This window comes from Octopus bimaculoides, chromosome 3 (assembly GCF_001194135.2).
Source record: "Octopus bimaculoides isolate UCB-OBI-ISO-001 chromosome 3, ASM119413v2, whole genome shotgun sequence".
NCBI lineage: Eukaryota > Metazoa > Mollusca > Cephalopoda > Octopoda > Octopodidae > Octopus > Octopus bimaculoides.
In genome coordinates this window covers 133,137,429-133,145,652 of record NC_068983.1, presented here as the reverse complement: position 1 = coordinate 133,145,652, position 8,224 = coordinate 133,137,429, and the positions used below count along the sequence as shown (strand labels likewise).

Sequence of the window (8,224 nt, the reverse complement as noted above, 5' to 3'; positions counted from 1 at the left end):
GGAGTGTGGTGTAAAGGAAGTGATGGGGTGGTATAGGATGTATAGGGATGGTAGGGCTGGAATGTGTAGGGGTAGTGTAAGTAGGGGGAGGTGACGAAGAAGGGAGAAGGTGGAAGGAAGAAAGTGTGAGAGGAAGAGAGGAGAGAGGAGGACGATTAGATGAAGATGGAAGGAGATTTGAGCTCATGTGACGCAAAGGATCCCTCGACGTCGTAAGCGCCGGAGTGCCAAAAAAAAAGAAAAAAATATATATGCGTGTATGACTGTGTGTATGTGTGTGTGCAACAGAAATGTGATGGTGGTAGTGTTGGCAGTGATGGCAGTGATGTTGGTGTTGTTGGTAATGACGGCGGCAGTGGTGATGACGATGATGTTTATCTTAAATTTTCCCCCATGCAACAATTACTTTTTTCTGCGTATCCAACCTGTTGTATCCGAATTTTACTTTCATGATTCAGATAATAAAATGTAATTTGGAAGATATTTTATTATTCATTGAATGCTGTATGACTTTGTAGAGTTTCCTTTAATGTCTCAAATTAAAATATGTTATATCGTGAACGGAAAGCAAAACTGTGTGATTTAACGGTGGAAAAAAAAAAAAAAAAATAGAAAACAAAAATAGAATGAATTGAAGCATTCTCAGAGATAAGAAATGAAAGTACCTATAATTTTTTTCTTAGGGGTCTGACAATGTGTATTAGTAAGCAAAAGTATTGAGCAGCGTTCATTAAGTGGCATGATCTAGATGGAATGCGTGGGGAACATAGCCTAAAAGGTTTGAACTAGTTATACTTAGTAATGCCAAGGAAGTTATGTGAAATAGTTGACCAATTTTGACAATATATCCATTATGGGCCTTACGGTCATCTGTATCACTTTAAACATTCACATTAAATGTAAACATGTCGAAACCACCACTCCTCAAATAAAGAGACGTTCAGTATGTAATTAGACTGAAGGCCAAAAGAGAAAAGTGTAGTATTACTAATATAACGGTGAAGTAAACGCAATGAAATCTCCCGATAGGCATTTCATGAACATCTGCCAAATATATTCGATTTGTTTACAGCGAAAACCGAAGGTTACGTACGTAAAAGTTTCACTCTTACGGTAGACAGTAGACTGAAGTCAATATTTGATTATACGGCGTAAATTCAGAAAAAGACGTTAATGTGAACAATTATTGACTTGCTGCAAAAACAGATGTCTCATTCAATTCTATGTTTATTGTATTATATGTAAACTGATGCACACAAAGTTTGGTGTATTTGGTAGTATGTTTACCCACTAACTAAGATACTAGCGTTCAATTCCCGTAAGTCAAACTTTCAGTTATTCTGTTCTCGGCTGTGATGTCGCAAAATTATTGCATATTTATAACGCATATTTCAGATTTTGGAAATATATAATAAGAAATGCGTCCACTACGCAAAACTTCTTTAGTGAAAGCATTTCAAAAATATTAAGAAATTGGTAGGAAAATTTCAACATAAATGCGGTTAGGGTAGTAATTTGGCCATTTAGTTTGGAGGACAGATATGTATACAGAGGAGACAGACAGGATGACAGAACGTCACAGTACTAACTAGCCGTTCTTGATTTCATTTATGCGGCGACTCTGACAGCGATTTGGAATAGTTCGTTATATATGACTCGAGTCGAATGTTATGGTTCCGCTTCTACAGCTTGTTACAATCATTTGACAGTGGCCATCCTGAGGCACTGCGTAAAATAATTTGTTGTCGAATGAATCAACTCCAGTACATATTTTAGGTTCTGTCACTTGTTCTATCGGACTTATTTGCCGAACCGTTAACTTACGGGGATGTAAACACATCATCACAGGTTGTCAAGCGGTGGTGGGAGACAATCACATACACAAGGACACACAGACATGCACACACACACCCACACACACACACACGCACACACGAACGCACACACACATTTATAAATAGGAAGGGATTCTTTCCGTCTATCGTATCCTCGCACAGGTCTTAGGTCGATTCGAGACAATAGTCGAAACACTTGGCCAAGGTGCCACGCAGTGTTACTGAACACGGAACCATGTCGTTGCGAAGAAAACTTCTTATCACGCAGTCACGCCTGCATTTTTGCCATACGCCGATCCCTATGCATAGAAATGCATAGTTTCACGGGGATGAAATTCTGGAAAGGATGGCTCAGTTAATGTGTTAATGTAGGGACAGGTAGATAGGCAATGAAACAATGAAATAAGTATGTAAGATTACAATAGAAAAACACGTTTACTATTTTTTGTTGAAGACATGAAAATATTTTAGCTATCAGAAAAACTAAAATTTCTATACTATAAAATATATTTGGAGATATTTCGTATTGAAATTATTTAAACTATATGTCATAAAAGTATACCTGTTCATTCTAAGTCTATGAAACATTAATTTAATCAAATGCACACTGAGGTAAACGTTCCACAGAAACACATAATCCTTTCTGTTATTTCAGATTCAATGTTGTGAATGCACAGTTGTTCATATAAAACAAAACTTGAAACGTTTTATTGGTAGTTTGTATTTACATTGTTGGCATTATTACCATTTTCTACTTCACATATTATTTCGAATTACACGACCCATCTTATAACGCATGTGCATAAATATACAGCAATACTGAGTCACGCAAGAACATATGCATGAACATATATACATATGTATGCATATGTGTGTGCGTGTATAGATAAATACATATATACATACATACATACATATATATATATATATATCATGGTATAAAGTGTGTGTATGTGTGTATGTGTGTCTGTGTGTCTGTGTGTGTTCACTGATTGACACATCAGAGGAATTTCATATTGTACGGAACGGAAATAAGATGACAAATGAAAAACACAAAATATGAGGAGAAAATAATACAACATGCGATTAAGCAAGTAAAATAAAATCACATTACCTTTTCACACCTATTTTTTATATTTCTTGTATTCACCTGAAAAATCAGAAATGCAAAATATAAATATTTTTCTTTTATTGCAGACAAATATAGCTATAATGCATACATACATACATACATACTTACATAAATACGTGTGTGGACATATATACATATACGTATATCTACATTAAATATGTTTGTAATATATATATATATATATATATATATATATATATGTGTGTGTGTGTGTGTGTGTGTGTGTGTGTACACACACACACTCACACCTACATACATACATACACACACACACACACACACACACACGCACGCATATATATATATATCTGTGGAAAGTTTTTGACATTTTTGTTTAAAAGTTCTGGATGCTCTACTGTAATGGAATCGAGAAAATTTTTTTAAATAAATGTGAGCTGAAATGCAATTGTTTGACACTTCGTAGTTTTTCTCATCTATGAAATACATCAATAAATATACAGGTTTCATTTGGGATTTCACATTTTTTCTATCCATTTATTGTACATAATATTGAGTAGATCTGGTTAAATTCACACTTACACATAAGTCTGTATTATATATCAAGTACGTTCTCTATCAATGTTATGTGGTGAATATATAGTTCTCAAAATATTCATCCGTGTTACCTCAGTTCTTGTATAAAGTTTTAAAAGTGTTTATCTGATTTCATTAACTACTTCAGTAAACCACAAGACCCAAACGAGGCCTGCAATGGAATACTTCCCCCCAAATAACTGGTAATAATGCTGCTGTGCAGAATAAATGATATGGAACCTCTATTTGGCACACTGAAGTCTCTTGCCCACGGACATGCTGTCTCCTGTCTCCTTTCTCAAACTTCTCTTTCGTCACTACAACGGAGTCTGATACTCAGAGCTTGCTAGTATCATGCCTCCTTCACTTTAGCGGACATCTGTCTCTACATCTCTTATAATTGTCACTTTGAATACCCAACCCCAACCTGTCATTGACCAATTTCCTCAGTCTTTCCTCCCAAGAATATCTGGTCACAGGAATGTCCTTATTGCTCATGTTTTCCCTGCATGTACTAAGCTCCATCCTTTTACAAGGGCCATGGGTCTTGCCCCATCTCCCAGACTCATCTAATAAGTAATATATACCTTTTGTGAGTCACGGTGGCAGCTTCTCCACATCACTCAACTTGCTCGATATAGTAGCTAAACCTCTCTTAAAACCTAATCTACAGTCGACGATGATGGCGGTGATGCTGTTGATGATGATCCATCTTTTGTCAATATCTTTACGTTAAGTCCGGATGAAAATTCACAATCCTCAGCATATGCTGATTGTGCACCATCATTTACAAAATATTTCATGTATTTCTATAAAAACCAGTGAGAAATTGTGTACATAATCTATTCACTTGCTAAAATAAGAAGGAAAACACTTTCAGATCACATATCGACTACACCATGAGAGAGAGAGAGAGAGAGAGAGATAGAGAGAGAGAGAGAGAGAGAGAGAGAGAGAGAGAGAGAGAGAGAGAGAGAGAGAGAGAGAGAGAGAGAGAGAGAGAGAGAGAGAGGGACAGGCAGAGAGAGAAACAGTGAGACAGAAAGACCAAATCAGAAGGGGGAATTAATGAGATTTAAGAAAAAATTCATGAATGGCAATAATTATCTATGTATATACATACACCTATGTGTGTTTGTGTATTTGCATGTAGAAAAATAAATACATTATATACAGAATTAAATGAATATACATATAAATACACAAAGAGAAAGATAGATACACAGACAGACCGACAGACTGACAGAGAGATAGATAAGTAGTTAGATAGATCTATGCATGTTCGGTGGAACATACCATCATAACTGTACATTGATATATACCTTAGCGTATATATATATATATAGTTGCTGTTTTGAATAGTGGAATTTCCTAGAAATAATCTAATCGATTGCCACTTCAGGGAAGTTATTAAAAGCACTTACTTTTCTTCTATTCACTGACACCTTTCAACCCTTTCAAATCTATTTGCAACATCGCCTCCCTTATCCTTTCGATGTGACAATAGCAATTATTTTCTCAACACCATTGTTATACGTCGCATGTTTTCTTTACTGGCTGTAATTGTTGTTGCTTAGTCTTAGTACACCAGAGAATTATCTTATAGTTATACGCCCCGCAAATACGATATCTTTGGTTTCTAGAATAATATATCTTAAACTATAATATTCAACGTGTATATCCCTTTCTAAAGGGTGATTTGCGGAACACACAATTGTTAGAACTTCTAGGTCAAATGGTCCGGTAGACACTTTATTGGTATTATGGTCATTTTCGAAATTTGTAAACTTGAAGCGTATATCTGAACGGAAAAGGTACAAAACAGAAATATGTAATTATTCATCCGTCTTATTTTACTGGTCTCAGTTGCCGAACTGCTATCTTACGGGAACGTAAACAAACCAGCACTGGTCACCAATAGGTGAGAACAAACAAACACACACACACGCTCACACACACTCACACACGCCCCCCCCCACCATAATGGAGATACATACATACCTACATATATGCATACATAGACAGATACAAATAAATATATACATATACATATAGATACATGACGGGCTTCTTTCAATTTCCGTCTACCAAATCCACTCACAAGGCTTTGGTTGGCTTGAGGCTATAGTAGATGTTACTCTCCCAAGGTGCCACACTGTGGGACTGAACTGGGAACAAGCTTCTTACCACACATCCGTGCCTGCGCCTTCGTGTGAAAACATACTTGTACATATGTGTGTGTTTGTGTAAATGAGTGATTTTTATTATGTGTACACAAGGTGTGTAAAGCACCCAGCTTTCGTTTGAGTGTATTCTCAAGGGACGAACTGACCCCTAGGGGCAGTTTCAAACCTATTTGCATTTCTATTTTCTTTGATTTTCTTGCCATATTTCTAAACAAATATGGCTAAGCGAAACCATGAGGCCAACTTCCGGCCTCTACCAATGCTAGAGGCAAAAGAAGCTGAAAGCAAAGCCGTTCCGCGTGAACGCACACAAGCCTTAGAAGGCACAAATGCTTCTGTTACTATAATCACTGCTTCCACCACTGCTACCACCACCATCGCCATCACCACCACAACCAACACAGATAAGATAACAATTTTGCCGCGGCATTGAAGCCACAGAAAAGAATAATGCATTTTTCCAAGGAAGAATTAGTTGCCCGCAAAGAAATGTTTACAAAATATGAAGTCAACATTCAATTACAAACACCTGAAAACATTACAAAAAATATCTAAAAAAAAGCCCACATCAAATTCATACACATAACACAGAACACACACAGCACCCCGAAATCTCTCTACCCTGATGCAGCAGGGAAATTTCAAAAATACCTGTCTAAAAAACTATGCAAAAACTTCCTGGGATAAGACTGTGAGATGAAGAACAAAGAACTTTCGAACATTAAGTGACTCTCTCTTCCTCTCTCTTTCTCTTTCGTCTTCCTTTCGTGTGTAAAACATAAATTTCCACAGGAACATGCTCAAAATAGGCAGTATAAATGTACATGGCTTGGGGTCGCCTTGGAAGCAAGGCTACCTGTTAAATGACATCAAGTTACAAAATTTGCATATCATAGCCATCAGCGAGACCAGATACCACAGCGCGCGGGCATTACAGCACATGTTCGGTGGACATTTCAATATTTATTTTTCTCTGTGTCTGCCGAGAACGGGCGGAGGTGGCACTGCGGTGCTTTTTCGGATGAGTCTGGACCTCAAAGTAAGAGCAATTTACCTAGACTCGGAGAGTAGGCTGGGAGACTTGGATGTCAATGGCAGCAATGGGTATGCTTTTCGACTGATAACAGTTTATGCACCGGCCTTTACAGGCCGGCCAGATTTCTTTCGACGTCTGGAGGCTTTCCTGGGTACGTCTCGACCTTTACTTTTAGTGGGGGGATTGGAACGCTACCCTGGACATGCATCTAGATTACGTGGACAGAGATGCAAATGCCTCAAAGATCTGCTCAGATGTTTCTAACTGTCTGACAGGTACCGACTGTGCCAATGTGGACATGGAGCAACCGCATCGGGTCGTCCAGTTCGTACTTAGAGTATTCTGTAGGACAGTGGATAAGGATAGTGTAGGTTGTCCACAATTCCATATAGTCAGCTACACAGACCACAAATTTGTGACTTGTACACTTGACTTAGATAAGACGCATAGGCAGGTTCCCGGTTACTGGAAGCTGAACGCGTCGTTCACGGCACGCCAGGTTTACAGGAACCAGATTAGCCCAATAGTTAAGATAGTATTGACGGGTGCCATCATCAACAACAGACGGTGGTATGCCCTAAAAAAAGCAATTAAAGCAGAATCGGTTAGGTACAGTAAGGCCCTAGCATTAGACCGAAATAAAATAGAGGGAGAACTAGTTAAGAAATTAGAAGAGGCACTTAGAACTGACATCGCGTCCAATGGTTCCGAAGGTTAGGCGATCCATTTGCTGTCAACATCTGCTAAATGAAGGCTAGGCATGCTGTGAATGATGATGCGTAGACATGCGCTGAGACTGCGACATCTCCGGCGCTTCATAGACGACTGTGAACAGGTGTGCACCGTTTGTGCGGTGCGCTTTCCCGCAACTCGTCTTCTTGGTCGAACTGCAGTCGTGGATCAAACAGAGACCGAGAATAGGCGAATGGCATCACGTGTGTCGCGTTGCTCTCAAAAACATATTTATTTAGAAACATATTTATTTAAATGATAAACATATTGTTTTACAGATTTTTACAGTTCCAGTGATGGATTGGATCTGTAGTCTTCGAATTAGCTTTCTACTTTCTGGGTTTGAGAAGCCTACTATCTCAAATTGCTATTTAGACAGTGTGTTACATATCCCAGGGCCCCAATAATTACAGGTATAAACCTGAGCTTGTAATCTGGATAAAGTAACTACACATTTCTCAATAGTTCAGCAAATGTGTTCCATTTTCCACTGATCTTCAGATTTATGACAACATCTCGCTAATTTCCACAACTGAGCAGTTTCTCTTATCTATTCGTAAATCATTATATCAGATCAATTGTGCTTCATGTATGTATGTATGTATGTATGTATGTATGTATGTATGTATGTATGTATGTATGTATGTGTGTGTGCGTATGTATGTATGTATGTATGTACGTATGTATGTATGCATGCATGCATGTATGTATGTATGTATCTGATCGAACTATACATATCTATCTATCTATCTATCTATCTATCTATCTA

At 37.8% G+C, this 8,224-nt stretch overlaps 1 protein-coding gene across 6 annotated transcripts in view; it reads right to left on the bottom strand.

The window, feature by feature from the left end:
• Positions 1–8,224, bottom strand: part of LOC106871529 (dopamine receptor 2) — a 797,114-nt gene that overhangs the window by 326,252 nt on the left and 462,638 nt on the right. For all 6 annotated transcript variants that reach the window (XR_008263728.1, XM_052966548.1, XM_052966547.1 and 3 more), the window contains one exon: positions 2,950–2,985. The gene's annotated coding sequence lies outside the window, so the exon portion shown is untranslated. The remainder of the gene's footprint in view (positions 1–2,949; positions 2,986–8,224) is intronic.